Source organism: Coregonus lavaretus (genome assembly GCF_964263955.1).
Source record: "Coregonus lavaretus genome assembly, chromosome: 33".
NCBI lineage: Eukaryota > Metazoa > Chordata > Actinopteri > Salmoniformes > Salmonidae > Coregonus > Coregonus lavaretus.
Window position 1 is genome coordinate 18,521,968 of NC_140020.1, and position 17,912 is coordinate 18,539,879.

At 48.3% G+C, this 17,912-nt stretch overlaps 1 protein-coding gene across 1 annotated transcript in view; it reads left to right on the top strand.

Annotated features, from left to right (window-relative positions):
- Nucleotides 1–17,912, top strand: part of LOC311108261 (mitochondrial peptide methionine sulfoxide reductase-like) — a 90,870-nt gene that overhangs the window by 24,866 nt on the left and 48,092 nt on the right. The gene's annotated exons all lie outside the window — the stretch shown is intronic.

Consider the following 17,912-nt stretch of genomic DNA (forward strand, 5'->3'; position numbering starts at 1 on the left):
GTCGGCAGGATATTCACCCGGGTGTTTTGTTTCCCCCAGTGCGCATTGAAGTCGCACCGTCTTTGGTTTCGCATTGCTGCGAACTGCTGTATTGGACGAATAAACCTTATTCTGTGATTCACACCTCCTGCGCCTGACTCCGTCCTACTCACCCGCAACACAATAACACACCCAACAGCATGGAGTCAGCAGGAGCGGGGAATATGCCTGGAGTCATTGAGCGGGTCCAGGAGCATTCCAACATGTTAGCCAGCTTGGGCGAAGCGATGGATCGGGTTCTCCAGGTCATCCAGCGCCTGGAGAGGAGAGGACCCAATCCTGCGGAACCAGCTGATCGACCGGATCCACCCACCCACACCCCAGCACCCAGAGGTATTCACCTGTCTCGACCGAGGGAATACGACAGGACAGCTGCCCGCTGCCAGGGTTTCCTCCTGCAGCTGGACCTATATTTCACCACCATCAGCCCGGCTCCATCGGATCGGGAGAAGGTGTCCGCCCTCGTCTCCTGCCTCTCGGGGAAAGCCCTGGAGTGGGCCAACGCGGTCTGGAGTGAAGGAGGAGACGCGTTGGACAACTACGGAGAGTTCGCTCGCCTCTTCCGGGCAGTCTTCAATCATCCCCCCAAAGGAAGAGAGGTGGGCGAGTGTCTGGTCCATCTAAGGCAGTGCGCTGCCTGACCGGGAAGTACTAGTGGCCTACCTTGGCTAAGGGCGTGAGGGTGTATGTCTCCTCCTGATCGGTGTGCACCCAGAGTAAGGCACCTAGGCACCTCCCAGCGGGTAAGTTACACCCCTTACCAGTTCCACAACGACCATGGTCCCACTTATCAATCTTCCCCTCTCTCAGGGTAAAACCACCATCCTGGTCATTGTGGACCGCTTCTCTAAAGCCTGCCGCCTCCTTCCTCTGCCCGGTCTCTCCACGGCCCTGCAAACTGTGGAAGCCCTGTTTACTCACGTCTTCCGGCAATACGGGGTGCCAGAGGACATAGTGTCTGACCGTTCTCCCCAGTTTACGTCTAGGGTCTGGAAGGCGTTCATGGAACATCTGGGGGTCTTGGTCAGCCTGACCTCTGGTTTTCACCCCGAATCTAATGGGCAGGTGGAACGGGTGAATCAGGATGTGGGCAGGTTCCTGCGGTCCTACTGCCAGGACCGGCCGGGGGAGTGGTCGGTGTTCTTGCCATGGGTCGAATATGCCCAGAACTCTCTCCGCCACTCTTCCACTAACCTATCACCATTTCAATGTGTTTTAGGGTATCAGCCAGTCCTGACACCGTGGCATCAGAGCCAGAACGAAGCTCCTGCGGTGGACGACTGGTTTCGGCGCGCGGAGGAGACATGGAACGCCGCCCACATCCATCTCCAGCGCGCCGTGCGTCGCCAGAAAGCCAACGCTGACCGCCACCGCAGTGAGGCCCCGGTCTTTGTACCGGGTGATCAGGTCTGGCACTCGACCCGGAACCTGCCCCTCTGCCTGCCCTGCCGGAAGCTGAGCCCGCGGTTTGTGGGGCCGTTCAAAGTCCTGAGGAGGGTTAACGAGGTTACGTATAGGTTGCTGCTCCCTCCTGGTTACCATATTAACCCCTCGTTTCACGTATCTCTCCTCAGGCCCGGTGGTGGCTGGTCCGCTCCAGGAGTCTGAAGTGCGGGAGGTCCCTCCGCCCCCTCTGGATATCGAGGGGGCCCCGGCGTACTCCGTCTGTTCCATCCTGAATTCGAGGCGTCGGGTGGGGGGCCTTCAGTACCCCATGGAGTGGGAGGGGTACGGTCCGGAGGAGCGGTGCTGGATCCCGGTGAAGGATGTCCTCGATCCCTCCCTGTTGCGGGATTTCCACCGTCGCCATCCGGCTCGCCCTGCACCGCGTCCTCCTGGCCGTCCCCGAGACCGGCGTCGGCACGCTGCTGGAGCTGTGTGATTTCTAAAATGCTTTGTCCTTTTTTTCAACCAATGAATAAGCCCCTTTTTTCTCCAATGAGGCAGTTTGGCATTTTCACAGTGGCGCAAACAGGCACTCGCGCTCCTGCGTATACACTCATGCACATACACTCTTACTCACCTACACACACACACACACACACACACACACACACACACACACACACACACACACACACACACACACACACACATATGTTAATTTAAATACCAGTCATTAGTTTCCACAGTCAGATGTGAACCTCTCTCCTCTCCTCTCCTCTCCTCTCCTCTCCTCTCCTCTCCTCTCCTCTCCTCTCCTCTCCTCTCCTCTCCTCTCCTCTCCTCTCTCTCTAGGCCAGCTGACGCATAGGTTGACCCCTCTGTAGATTTAGATCAGAGTGAAATGTGAAGACTCAGTGTGCAGCATCTGTGCCTGGGCCCATTTCCTCTCTTTGTGTGTCATGTTGATGGGGCTGGCTAGCTGGCCAACAGCTAGGCAGGAATCTGTAAGTGGAGAGAGACCAGGATGTAACATGATAATGGAGAGTGCTCTGAGTGTGTTTGTATTGATGTTCCCTGTTTTAGTATGACAGTGGACTGACTGCAGTGGGATTATGGAAGCCGTTGTTTATGTGCATTCTCTTTCTCTCTCTCTCTCTCTCTCTCTCTCTCTCTCTCTCCCTTTTTTCCATTCTTTATGAGCTCTCTCTCTCTCTCTCTCTCTCTCTCTCTCCCTGTCCTCAATGCCTTCAGGTTTGTGGCAGGCAAATGTTCATGACAGGGAGTCTTGTTTGAGTGGTTCCTTGTTGTTGATGCTCCATGTTGCCATCTACCCAGTGACACTAAACAGTGGCACTGGCTTCAGAGCCTGAACATAACACAACCAACGATGGTGAAGAATGTGAAGGACTCTCAGTTGAAATATTCCTTTGGTATTAGGCATCTTGTTGAATTACTCTCCCAGTCACAGAGCCACAAAGCTGGAGAGAATATAGTGTAGTGTAAGCAGCACAGGATACTCAAGTGGGCTTATTGACCACTTGAATGGCCTAACATTAAAAGCACTCCGGATGACATTGCCTGTGTTTGTTTCTCGTCTCTCCACCCCACCATTGACTGTAATGGATGGACAGAATGGCCAGGCTAGAACAGCATGTCAGCATTATGTCTGTCTGTGGCCAGTCTCCCTTCTTGTGGATACTGTTAAGTGGTCTTAAGGCTCACACACGTACTGTTTCTTTTAACCGGTCATGCCAGTGGTACAAAAGCTGGTGTTTTGATTCCTGGGTTCTCATTAAGATCAGAGTGACGCCTCTATGCTATCTGAAACATGCTCCTACATCATATCGTCAGCTCTGCTCCTGTGTTTGGGTCAACATAGTAGGCCCCTGTGGATCCCATGTCCTCGCTCTCTGTCCCTCTCTACCTTTCTTTTGTCTGACTCTCCATACCTTTTGTCTGACCCTCTCTCTCTCTTTCTCTCTCATTCTCTTTAATTTCTCTTTCTTCCCACTATCTCCCCTCCTCTCTCTCTCTGTCGGCCCCTCTCTCGCTCTCTGTCTCCCTCTTTCTCTCACCCACCCTACAATCTGTCCATGATTGCGGTGAGGCGGGTAGCTCCAGCAGGCTGGCATCGTTCAGCTGTGTCTCCTGAGTCATCGTCAGGACAGGCCGGGTGTAATGGTGTGGAACCGGCCAAGGTGAATGGTTATTACTTATTGACTTCCTGATTGCTGGGTGGGGACGCACAGTCTTTTATGGCCCTATGGAAGACTGAGCAGAGCAGACTGAGCATCAGAGCAGATGCATCATTCTGTAAAGATGCATCGCCGGCGGAGCTTTACAAGCATTTCGCTGCACCCGCTATAACATCTACTAAACTGTGTACGCGACCAGTAAATATAAACTTTGATTTGAATGTGTTCCAAACAACATTTGGTTTGGTTGGATGATGGTTATCATTTAGTAAGGATTTGTTTGATGTTTTGTTGTTTTTATGTCATATTGAAGTCTTGGAATAGAAAATGTAAAACATACTTACATTGTAGCCTAATAAATGGTTTACAGTATATGAGAGACTTGATTGTTTCTACTGTTTCTAACTGAATACCCACAATTTTACGCTGAGATCCTCTATATCTGTGGTCCTCTGTAGCTCAGCTGGTAGAGCACGGCGCTTGTAACGCCAAGGTAGTGGGTTCGATCCCCGGGACCACCCATACACAAAAATTTATGCACGCATGACTGTAAGTCGCTTTGGATAAAAGCGTCTGCTAAATGGCATTTTTTTTATTTATTTTTTATTTTTTTTAAATCTGGGCTCCAGACTAACATTTTCCCGTGGTGGCACTGGTGCTGCTAACTTTTCAGTTGGTGGCACCAACCCATGATTTGGTGGCACCCCAAATAATTGTGGTGTCACGCAATAGAAAAAATTCATAATCATCTTATAAAGTCATTACTAGTGCTTTATAAAGAAGTATAATAGACTACTAAAATGGTATTCAAGAAATACGTTGTTTCATCTAACATGTCCAAGCAGGAATGCATGATTTTTTGATGAGCAACCAAATCCAGTGATTGTCATGAATTTGAGGTTGATAATTGTTATATAATACTGTTAAATGTTTTTGTTAAAAAGAGATACATTTCCCTACATCTTTATGTGCACTAATATCATAGGCTAGCACATGAGCTGGATTGTTAACTCTAAATATAATACCCACTGCTAGTAGCAATGTATTAATCCAACAGTTAATTTAATGTCCTAAAAAATGTAGCAGTTGTAGCTAGTACCCAATGAGACCTATATGCTACCGCAATGGCCAATGCGCATTTCACACTCCATATCTCAAATCCATATAAATGGTTAATGCTATCCGGGATCCTTGGGACGTCCCTAACCCTAACTTTAACCCTTATCTTAACCGTTTTATATTTAAACTTCAATGGGGTGAGGTTTAGACTTTTCCCATATCAAATAGCTCAGTTGTAAAATTGTTGCTTTTGAGCTCAATATTGAGATTATACCTACAGAAAGCTGAGACCCTCCTGCTTTCAACGTAGTTGCATTCAAAGCTGTGTTTGCATTTTGGAATGTTTTGAAATCAGAAGCATTTTCTCTCCCGGAGCACATGGGGGAGAGGAGAGTGGTTTCCTTTATGGCTAAAATGCTCAATTTTAGTCTCATCTGACCAGAGTACCTTCTTCTATATGTTTGGGGAGTCTCCCACATGCCTTTTGGCGAACACCAAATGTGTTTGCTTATTTTTTTTCTTTAAGCAATGGCTTTTTTTCTGGCTACTCTTCCATAAAGCCCAGCTCTGTGGAGTGTACGGCTTAAAGTGGTCCTATGGACAGATACTCCAATCTCCGCTGTGGAGCTTTGCAGCTCCTTCAGGGTTATCTTCGGTCTCTTTGTTGCCTATCTGATTAATGCCCTCCTTGCCTGGTCCATGAGTTTTAATGGGCGGCCCTCTCTTGGCAGGTTTGTTCTGGTGCCATATTCTTTCATTTTTTAATAATGGATTTAATGGTGCTCCGTGGGATGTTCAAAGTTTCAGATATTTTTTTATAACCCAACCCTGATCTGTACTTCTCCACAACTTTGTCCCTGACCTGTTTGGAGAGCTCCTTGGTCTTCATGGTACCGCTTGCTTAGTGGTGTTGCAGAACAGGTGTATATATACTGAGATCATGTGACACTTAGATTGCACACAGGATGAATACTTTTGCAAGGCACTGTATATAAGGCACAAGACAACATTTAAACAATCAGGTGTTAGAATATAAAGTCATACAGCCGTTGTGGCAAGCTTCTGTCTTTTCTCTATGCTGTAAAAGCGTCAGCGTGTTCAAGGTCTTGTCCCTACAAGCCAAGCCTGTAAGTACTTTAATCAAGGAGTCCTGGGCCAGCCAGGTAGCCATAGACACAAACGCAGCCCGTTGAATATTGTTTATGCATGTCCCTTTCTGATGAGGTTAAGCTGTCTCTCCACAAAGCAGTGTAGAGACAAATGCACTAGGTCACCTATTCACCCAGCATCTCACTTTGGCTAGGCACAAAAGGCCCAGCAGTGTGGACTGCAAATGGAATGGCTCTCTCCCTTGTTGTTCCAGTGAGACCGTAGGAGATATATGTGGCTCTGAGGACAGCTAATTTCCCCCATGTCTCTGGCTCCTTTCAGAGGAACCATCCTTCCTGAGCCGGGGCCCATTGACGAGCTCTGCCTCTCTGCTCCTGGGCTGTGGGGGCTTTGTCCACCCCCCTCCCCCCACCATCCTCCTCTCCTTCCAGCACCTCCCCCTCCCCCCCCCCACACACACACCACCACCATCTTTTGTTGGTCTAGAATGCATTTGCTTCCTGGGTCTCCCCTCTTTCCTTTTCCTCCCCCCGCCCAACTGGGTCTCTTTAATGGGTCTCCCAAACGCATCGATTGGGGCTAGGGGCCCTCAGGGACCTGGTAGGGCATGACCCTGGGGAAGAGGACGAGGTGGAGGGACGGCAGAGACATGTTTAACCTCTGACCCTCTCTGGTTCTCTGGGTCTCAGTCACGCCTGTAGCTCATCCATAATGGCGGCCTGCACGTGTCGCTCACACCAGCTGTCAGTCACACTTCCCCTTTTCCCCTCCCTTACCGTTGACGTTCAGAACAAGGGCGGGTGACCGCTGTGGAGGGCCGCTGATAAACGAGGTGTCACTCACACACACAGAGAGAGGGAGGGAGAGCGAGAGAGAGAGAGGGGAGCGAGAGAGAAAGAGAGGGGAGCATCCAACGGTCTGCCCATCTGCAGGGAGAAGAGGAGATGCTAATCAATTAATTTAAACATTGTTTGAGACACTGCTGGGATGGACACTATGACAGCCATAACTCACACCGTTTGAAGGATTACCAAGTCATTCTGCAATGCCTAGACTACTCAGTGGCCATTGTTTTTTCAGGCACTTCAAAGTGTGCAATTACTTTGACTTTGCTTATTGCACACATTGTAGGCTTCAATCTATAACATGTAGACTCTAAAATTATATTCACATCATATTGAAACATAATTCCTGAAGAACTATTGCATACAGGAAAAAATCAAGAGTTATATATTCATATTCTCTGAAATGTAGACCCAAGAGGGCATTATTCAATCTGTAGTTCTAGTTAATAGTGTCTTGTTCTGAGATTTTATCAGCAAAATGAGATATGTGAGACAAGTAGCCCTCTTCCTGTTATTTCCTCTGGGTAGGTAGAGTTACTGTATGAACACTTTCAAAGCAGGATACTTTGGTAACCTAGGTACTTACTTCTTTAGATGACTTCCCAGAACCCCACTCTCCCCCCGATGATGTCATAAGGGCGAGCCGGTGCCTGGCCGGCCGGCGGGCGGGTCAAGGTGATCAGAGGTACCCAGTGGGGAGGATGTGAGGAACAGAGATCCACACAGCTTATCAGCACCACACTTTCCTACTGAGGGAGAGGACAGAGAGGATGGAGAGGCAAGCAGGGCAGCACGGTGGCCATTTGAACTGACTTTCAGCCTTGAAATAAAATCTGCAGAGTCATTAGAGGCACACTGATTAGACTCCTGCTGGCTTTTTAAATTGGATTCACAGGGAGGGAGACTCTCGGAGTGGACTGGGCCCCCCGTGAGATGTGGGGGAGGGTCTAGGGTCTAGCCACACTAGCAGGGGGGCACCAGGACTCTGGATCATAATCGCTAACCGTGTCAATACCTATCGTTATACACCTTCTAATATACCCAGAGATAATGGTGTCAAGTCAATTGTTTTACTTATTTTCTGCAGTAGGTGGATGTGTGATGTTAGGTGGTTTTCAATGTGCTAGTTTACGGGTCTTATTGTGGGTGTTGTGGGTTCTTCCTTTGCTCTGGCGTGATCATGGTGCCAGGGATTTAAGCATTGTGCATTATTTATTGCACTCTTTTGTTTTAGATGTTTTTCTTTGCCCAGATCTGATCTAATCTATGTTGTTTCAACACTCCTAACAACAACGCTGTCTGTCATTGGTCGTAAAATGGGTTCAAAACAAACTCATTTAGTCTGACCGGACTAATCGGCAGTGTGTTAAGCATTCTCACTCAGCCCAGCCCAGTCTACTGGGAAGAAGTGTTGAGAAAGTAATTTGCTGTTAGACGCGTATAATCACCCTGCACTTCTGTTACAGCGACGTGGCAGAATAGGCAGAATTGGAGTGTGAGTGAATGTTTCAAGTTCAAGGGGGATGATAAGGGGAATTTTAATTTATTGAGCATGTTGTTTTTCTTCATTGATTTGAGTGTGAATATGAAAAGGGAGTAATGGTCCCCCTGCAGAGTCTGCCATCACCATTAGCAACAGTTAGTCACAGTGGAAGATGAGCATGGAGCCACACTGATATAGGGCCGATGATGGCTCCTGTGGCTCTTTAATGATAATGGCACTGTGTGTGTGTGTGTGTGTGTGTGTGCATGCGTGAGCGCAAGCGACCTGTGTTACATAGTCTATGTACAGTATAGTGTATGTTTAGTATCTGTGTTTGTGCAGTATCTGGTGTGGCCACCAGCTGCATTAAGCACTGCACCAGATTTGTCAGTGTTTCTGTGAGATGTTACCCCACTCTTCCACCAAAGCACCTGCAAGTTCCCGAACATTTCTGGGGGGAATGGCCCTAGCCCTCACCCTCCGATCCAACAGGTCCCAGACGTGCTCAATGGGATTGAGATCCGGGCTCTTCACTGGCCATGGCAGAACACTGACATTCCTGTCAAGCAGGAAATCACGCACAGAACGAGCAGTATGGCTGGTGGCATTGTCATGCTGGAGGGTCATGTCAGGATGAGCCTGCAGGAAGGGTACCACATGAGGGAGGAGGATGTCTTCCCTGTATCGCACAGCGTTGAGATTGCCTGCAATGACAACAAGCTCAGTCCGATGATGCTGTGACACACCGCCCCAGACCATGACGGACCCTCCACCTCCAAATCGATCCCGCTCCAGAGTACAGGCCTCGGTGTAACGCTCATTCCTTCGACGATAAACGCGAATCCGACCATCACCCCTGGTGAGACAAAACCGCGACTCGTCAGTGAAGAGCACTTTTTGCCAGTCCTGTCTGGTCCAGCGACGGTAGGTTTGTGCCCATGATATCTGGTGAGGACCTACCTTACAACAGGCCTACAAGCCCTCAGTCCAGCCTCTCTCAGCCTATTGCGGACAGTCTGAGCACTGATGGAGGGATTGTGCGTTCCTGGTGTAACTCGGGCAGTTGTTGTTGCCATCCTGTTCCTGTCCCGCAGGTGTGATGTTCGGATGTACTAATCTTGTGCAGGTGTTGTTACACGTGGTCTGCCACTGCGAGGACGATCAGCTGTCCGTCCCGTCTCCCTGTAGCGCTGTCTTAGGCGTCTCACAGTACGGACATTGCAATTTATTGCCCTGGCCACATCTGCAGTCATCATGCCTCCTTGCAGCATGCCTAAGGCATGTTCACACAGATGAGCAGGGACCCTGGGCATCTTTCTTTTGGTGTTTTTCAGAGTCAGTAGAAAAGCGTCTTTACTGTCCTAAATTTTCATAACTGTGACCTTAATTTCCTACCGTCTGTAAGCTGTTAGTGTCTTAACGACCATTCCACAGGTGCATATTCATTAATTGTTTATGGTTCATTGAACAAGCATGGGAAACAGTGTTTAAACCCTTTACAATGAAGATCTGTGAAGTTATTTGGATTTTTACTAATTATCTTTGAAAGACAGGTTCCTGAAAAAGGGACGTTTCTTTTTTTTGCTGAGTTTATTTGTTTGTGTGTAATCAGTTGTCTGGTGATAATAGTCATCCTCCTAAAATCCCAGACAAACACAATTTCTGCTGCATATGAACCAACTAACCCTGATGGCTGCAGCCGGAGCTAATTCCCCTCATCTCGCCTCCTCATCTCCTCTCCTCATCTAACCTCCTCATCTCAACTCCTCCTCACCTCCTCATGTCACCTCCTCATCTCACCTCCTCATCTCCCCTCCTCATCTCCCCTCCTCATCTCACCTCCTCATCTCCCCTCCTCATCTCACCTCCTCATCTCCCCTCCTCATCTCACCTCCTCAGCTCACCTCCTCAGCTCAGCTCGCCACCTCAGAACGCCTGCTAGGCTCCCCTCCCAGTCCTCCTCACAGGGATTTGTTTGGTTTGGAGGCTGGCTTTTCAAAAAGGGCCCTCTTAATCCTGTACAATGAATTAAGCACTTAGAGATGAGCTAGTAGCCAGTGACATCTGTTGTGTGGATCTTCTCTGGGTGTCATGCTAGATACGACCTAAGCCGCAGAGCAGACCCTCTATCTCTCCCCTTCTTCTCTGCTGGGTACATTCTGGAGCCTCGTGTTGCTTTATGCCAAGGATACCCTCTTTTACTCTTTCTAATCACAATGGCAGACACATAGACTATATACTTCCATTCCCTGGCTTGAAGGCAGCCTTTAGAATAAACATCTGACGTTTTGTGCTCTGACTGTGTTCTGCAGTGTGGGTGACTGTTCAAAGGCCTGCGTCATCACAAGTTGGAAAGTATTGGAGTTTCAAGGAGTCTCGACACACTAATTGACAATGCTTTGCTGAGTCATAATCATTTGATGCAAAACATCTAGGCTGTATGAGTCTTTATGATTCACATGTCTCCTAACCACCCCTCGCTTGTATGTTTTAATGAGAAAAGTATGAGTATGCCTTTACATGCTAATGTTTTGTTTGATAGTAGTTTGGTGTTATGTGTGGAGGGGTAGAAGATTCTGCTCTCTGGTTCACTCTTATACACACAGAGATCAAGCGCCTCACCTGCCTCTCACTGATCCAGGTGCAAACGAAGAGGTGCATCCATCTCCTCACATTACCTTACAAAGCCCCTATCTCTCTCTCTCTCCTCTCTCTCCTCACTCTCTCTCCTCTCTCTCCTCTCTCTCTCTCTCTCTCTCTCTCGTCACTCTCTCGTCACTCTCTCTCTCTCCTCTCTCTCTCCTCACTCTCTCTCTCTCTCTCTCTCTCTCTCTCTCTCTCTCTCTCTCTCTCTCTCTCTATCCTCTCTCTCTATCCTCTCTCTCTCTCTCTCTCTCTCTCTCTCTCTCTCTCTCTCTCTCTATCCTCTCTCTCTCTCTCTCTCTCTCTCTCTCTCTCTCTCTCTCTCTCTCTCTCTCTCTCTCTCTCTCTCTCTCTCTCTCTCTCTCTCTCTCTCTCTCTCTCTATCCTCTCTCTCTCTCTCTCTCTCTCTTTTGGGCTGATGTGGGATGAGTCATAACACTCCAAATAACCTCAGCTGCTGTCAGTCCCAAATAGAACCCCCTCAGATTGTTTTCGATGGGCTGATGACGTCAACATGGTGTGTGATTATCAGAACTCTCTTAGTCTCACTGTTCCTCTCCTGACAGAAACATGCCAGGGCCAGTGGCAGACGACATCAGGGCAGTGTGGCGAACTACAGGAACAACAGGCTGGAGATGAAGCAGTTATCACAGTCCAGCCTGCCTGCCAGTCATCATCAGGCCTCTCCTCAGCTCCTCCTTTATGAAGGCCTATTAGTCTTGCATGGCTGTACGACCCCACGGTCAATGTTTCTCACTCTCTTTCAGTCAGACCCCATCCTGACTCTTTTTCCATTTGGTTCACCACGCTCTCTTTCCTTCTCTCTCAATTTTTCTCTCCCCACCACCAGATCAGATCATTGCTATTATGGATAACAATATCAATGTTGGCAATAATGCCTGCAATAAAAAAGATAATGCAGTGTGATGACGGCCATCATTGTGATCTATGGGAGAGGGGCTGCAGCTGGATAGAGATCACAGAAGGAGAGAGAAAGGGAGGGACAGAAGAGAGGAAGAGACAGAAGGGGAGGGAGGAAGGGGGAATTGATGTTGTTGCCTTAATTGCTGCGCCGATGAGGCAGTGTGTTCTTTTTCCCATCAGGCCTGTTATTAGAGGGGGAGAGGAGGGGGCTGCTCCAATCACAGAAAGCCAGGCATGAGCCACACTGTCTCATTTATCAATGTCAGACCAGGCCGGTGAAGGCAGAGCTTGGGGGAGGGGGGCAGAGCCAGAGAACCACTACCCAGGTCCCAGAGCATGTCTGCTGGCTGCAGAAGCACCGCCACTCCCAGGGCTGGCCTACTAATCTGTACTGTAGCATGGTGGGGAGCTGTGGGGGAACCGGGTGGGGATGTGAACTAGAGATAGCATATCGCTTCACACACACTCCACTGTGCTGCACCCCTGTCCAGACACACTCTCTCATACATACACGCACGCACACACACAAACACGCACGCACACACTCCCAATCGCCAGCCGTAGAGCCTCTCTGCCAGAGAGAGCCTTTGAATGAACAATAGATAAAGCGCCTCTGTGGGCCGTGTGTTGCAGGCCTTTCTTCCTGTTCTGATCCCCTGCTTCCTACTTCCACTGAGTCATCTTTGAAGTTGCTCTGTTTAAGCCGCTGCCTTGCCCTCTCATGGCATCTTTTCTCCCTCAGACTTGATGGAATGATTTCTGTCCTTCCTTTTCTTAAGCTGCAGAGTTAAACTGGCACAAGTTAATCCTCAGATCATAATACCCATCAAAGCACTTTTCAAAGGGAATGGCTATTGACCAAACACCTGGTGCTGTATGGTGGTTGTAGACTATAGAGGACTGGAGTTTCTTGGCTCGTGCCCAAAGTGTTCTGGGCTGTTGGACCACATTGTCTTCCTCCATCAAAGCCACTGCAGAGTAATCAATGATGACTCTCTCTGGCCCTGCAGAGTTAAGCATGTGTGCTAGAGTTTGGGCCTGGGTTGGGTTCCTCTCAATAGCCAGCACACAGTAGCCAGAGGCAAGAGGCTGACGCAGCACATTATAAACCCAATCAGTTCTCTGTGTGTGGAGAAGAATTACAGAGAATCAACTGACTCGGAGGGAAACTCTAATCAGTCATCAGAGCTTCAGAGACCAGGGACACTTTGTCTCATCTTCTGATGTACTGAATGAGTGATGTACTTTGGAGAAGGATGTGATGAGCTATACTCAGTCAAACGTTTGAGCGTTGTGACATAGGCTTTCCTTAGTCTATTCTACCAGTCTGTGGCTTTGGGGACAATGCATTCAAGTACTGCTGCGATCTCAGAATGAAGTATCCCACTGAGCACAGACGTCATTTCAACGTCAAGTTTTGATTTACATTTGGTTGAGTTGTCAACTAACGTGAATTCAACGTGAAATCAACAACACATTTCACCATGTCATTGGATTTAGGTGAAAGTTGGGTGAAAAAAAGACAACATTTCCTTACGTTGATGACTTTTTGCATATCCATTCAGTTTTCCACATTGATTCAACGTCATCACATATATATTTTTTGCTGAAATGACGTGGAAACAACGTTTATTCAGCCAGCTCAATGGCTGGTTGATTGAAATGGATACAGCTTATTTTGTGTGTAAATGAGTGTCATGGAGCCTGGAGGATCCCCTGGAAGGAGAGATTAAACCCCACAGACCTGAGTAATTAGTAGTGGCGGGCTAGCTAGCACGTTCTGCTGCTGGCCTATACAACGACAGTAGCTCCAGCAGAGAAGAGGGCAGATAGCATAAAATGAGGAGCAGCGGAACCAATCAAACTGGGGCTTGGCAGCGGTCCGAGGATGGGACGTGACAGGGGCACAGCATTCCTCAAATGAAACGACCAGGGGGAGGGTCGACCTCCTGTAGGACAATATCCTCCTCTCCTTCCGACCGGTCATTTGGGCCCAATCCATAAAACAGAGATTTAATTTAGTGCTCACTTCACTGTAACTGTTACCTATTTCTAGAGATTAGCTCCCATGAGTCTCACTAAAATAGACTCTCTGGACTCCAGTCAAAGAGCCCTGGGGGGGAATTGTTCCCACTGGCCACATTTAGACCAGGGAGGTAGAGAGGGATGAGAGGGGACTGTGAAGGGATGATGTTATGGATGACTTCACCTCCCAGACTCCATCAGCTAGACAGAGAGAATATCTACCCTTCAACCCAAGGTCCTTTACTCCCCTGGTCAGGATAGGACAGAGGATTCGGTACATCCGTCTGCTGTAGTCCATCGCTCCTCAGTAAAGGACACACACACACACACACAGGCAGGTACACACACACACACACACACAAATGACAGTGCCTCTCTCCCTTCACCACTCAGCTGAATGTGAATAATATGGATGGATCTCAGAGGACCTGACACTGTGACTCTCTCTAAACGATTCATAATCTGTGTGTATTAACAATAACAGTCCAGATCAACCCTCACTCCCCCCATAAACATATGGAGATAACTCACACATGTCTGCGCACATATTTTTGCAGCTAATTCTCAGAGGTAATAGGCTGCCAAATGAGCAGCCCTGCCCGGATACAGGGGGTCTGGCCCGGTCTGAGTGGCTGGAAGTAGAGCAGCACTAACTAGTGGAGTGAGTGTGTGGAGGGGACCGTGGGCGCAGGCGGGCAGGGAGGCAGGCGGGCGGAGGGAGAGTGCAAATGCCACCTCGGATAAGGCCTGCTCCGTGATTACCCTCATTATTCAGACAGTTTTTTGGGGCCGCTGGGAAAGAAGCTCCGGGCAGGCTAGTTAGTCATATCTTACCCTCTTGGAGAGATGGGAGGGAGGAGAGGAACTGCTTACAAGGCAGGGTATAGGAGAGGAGGAGGGGTGGAAAAAAACAAATTCAGCTTCCCCTGTCTGAATTGTTCCATCACAGAGTCATACTGAAGATCCTCTCCCACACTGCAGCTGAATTTACATAGCCACACACAGACACACACACACACACAGACACACACACACGCTGAAGTAGGGCTTCATGCTGTTTGAATATTCATGTGAGTTTACCTAGGAAGGGCTTTCTAATTGCGTTTACTGCTCTTCCCTGGCAAATAAAACATAATTATAGAGCAGCATAAATACTCTTCCTCTTCTGTCGAGGTAGCTACAATCAAGCTTTAGTTAAAGAGAGAGACATTATACTTAATATTATTCAAAAGATACCTTTTCTCATGGGGTTATTTGTCATATTCAAGCCTCAGTCTTCATTCTCTCCTCCTGGTCCTTCGGTGTGTGTGTGTAGTAATGTGTCCTTATTATGTTTTTTGCTAAATAACTCACTGGTGATGTGAATGTTAATGCAAGGTTAAGCTATTCTTTCACACAACAACAAGTGTAATTTGTGTGACGGAGGCTAAAGCGCGCCCATACAGAAAATGTCAATTCAATGAATCAACAAATAATTTTATTGTAATTTTTGCAGAGATAGATAGAGGTCTAAATTAAGGGATGTGCTATCAAAGCCGTGGCATAGAATAATTACTGTATGTAAGAAATCATTTTTGTGTGGTGTGTCAAGGAAAATATAAACGGGAATATTAATGAAAGTGCTCTAAAACATTTTGTCCGTGGTGTTTATTTTCTCTTTTCATTTAGAGAACGCTATTCGTCTTTCCTCTCATTGTGTCCCCTGCCATTTTTGAGTGCTAAAGACAGGCTTTAGTTTATCACGCTCCACTGAAGGACGCGTACAAGTCAAAATGCATTAGTCAGAGCACTTTTGAGAGACGAAATACACGCAGTGAGCTTGTCCGTCTTATAGTTGCTTCTTTCCTTCATTTTTGGAGCAGCTTTTTTGAATCTGTAAGAGAAAAGGGCAGACAAAATAGATTTCTTTCTTTCCAATTTTCCTGTCAAATAAATAGCATAGTATTAGTTGTATTTTTTTAAACCTATCTCTTCGGTCTTATACAGATTTCAGTGAGTGTGCGTGTGTATGCGTGCATGCATGAGTAGTGAATGATGAAATGTGCTTGTGAGGGTGACTGCCCTTCACAGTGGCATTATGTGCAACAGCGAGGGAGGAGGGATGTGTCCTGGGGGGCAGGGTGACAGGGAGCAGTTTGGTACATGGTTGGGGAAAAGGGAACCGCTGGGGGAGGGTAGGGGTGTTTGTGGTATCCTCTGATGTCTCCCCTGTGTCTCGTGTCGCTACCCTCTCACCCTCTCACTCACTCACACACACACATTGAGCAGAGCAGAGTGAGGTTGCGAGTCATTAATATTCTGTCTGGACTCATTGTCTTTCCCTGCTGACATTTACATTTAGATTGTTTATCTTACAGCGGGAGGCGTCCAGCCATTAATGAACATGCTTTTGTTTGGTTGTTCCCCAATGGCTGTGATTACCGCCACCACACTAAGATAATGAGACTGGAGGAGCTGGGGGTGGGTCTGGGGCTGGGGATGGGTCTAGGGCTGGGGGTGAGGCTTGGTCTAGGGCTGGACGTGAGGCTTCGTCTAGGGCTGGGGGTGAGGCTTCGTCTAGGGCTGAGGGTGAGGCTTGGTCTAGGGCTGGGGGTGGGGCTACGGCTGGGGGCTGGGGTATAGCGGCTGGGGCTGGGGTATAAGGGCTGGGTTATTGGGGCTGGGGTATAGGGGCTGGGGCTGGGGAATAATGGCTGGCTTATTGGGGATGGGGTATAGGGGCTGGGGTATTGGTGATGGGGTATAGGGGTATAGGGGCTGGGGTACAGGGACTGGGGCTGGGGTTTAGGGGCTGGGGTTTAGGGTTTAGGGGCTGGGGTTTAGGGACTGGGGCTGGGGCTGGGGCTACATGGTCGGTGGTAGGGAAAGGCAAAAGGCTGTCTGTGTGTGGATGTTCTTTTTACCCTCCGTGCATATGGGAAGGTATGGGCCCTATGGTATGGCCACAGCAGAATGCCATGGATGCATTGCAGATTAGGTTAATACCCCCGAAGCACCACTCTTCTCTCTGGTCAATCTAGGCCTGCTTTAGCCTTTAGCCCAGGACTGATACTCCACAATGCAATGATGTCAAATCTAGGTTCACTCGCAGCAGTTTTGGCAGTCATAGGAATAAAACTGTGACAAAGTCACTACTATGCTAAATGTGTCATTGGCTTGAGTCCCTGAATGCGGAAATCTGTGAAACATTCTGGGCTGGTGAGCAGTGTGGATGTAAAAGTGATTTAATGATGTTTGTTCTAATGTATTCTCCTCACTCCACTCTCCCAGATTAAATTAGTCGGGCCCAGCTAGGCTCCACGCTAGCCTGTCTGTTCACAGCACTGTAGCAGCACTCTTCCAATTCCAAAATGGAGGGGGTTTATTGAGGCTGGCCAGGAGTCAGAGCCTCTCAGTGTGTCTACTGTCACTCAGGTCAACATGACAGAGTTTTTACACAAACACAGAGACAGAGGGTCGAACATCTTTTTCATCCAACTAACCGTGCCAACTTTCTGTATGAATAAAAAGGCGAACAGTTCTGAAAATGAAGTCATCTAAAACAACTCTATAGTCAAAGAGATTGTGTGTGTATTGAGTAAAGGCAGGGTTTATTTAAACTCACGGCTGAGCTCTGCATCCCACATTACAACATGTTTCACATCAGAAGAGAAGGAAACTATCTGTTTGAGGTCATGAAAATGTCCCTGCCCTCTGCAGCGGGGAGTTAGACCTGTCATACTAATGATATTATCATGGACCCCCATAGTGCAGAGGATAGGTGCACATATACAGTACACCATCTTTGTCCTCTGAAGTAGAGATTGCCTATCCTGGTCTTGCAACCTCTACCTCTTTTACCTAGCTCATAATCCCTTCTATGTAGAACTGAAGGAATCAGATTAGTGTAAGCAAAATTATGACTGACTGACAGATAAATGAAGGATTGACGGCTGGACTGACAGAGAGACAGAGAGACGGACTGACAGAGAGACGGACTGACAGAGAGACGGACTGACAGAGAGACGGACTGACAGAGAGACGGACTGACAGAGAGACGGACTGACAGAGAGACGAACTGAAAGAGAGACCGAGACCGAGACAGAGAGATGGACTGACAGAGAGATAGAGAGACAGAGAGACGGATTGACAGATATACAAACTGACAGAGAGAGAGAGAGACGGACTGACAGAGACCGAGAGACAGAGAGATGGACTGACAGA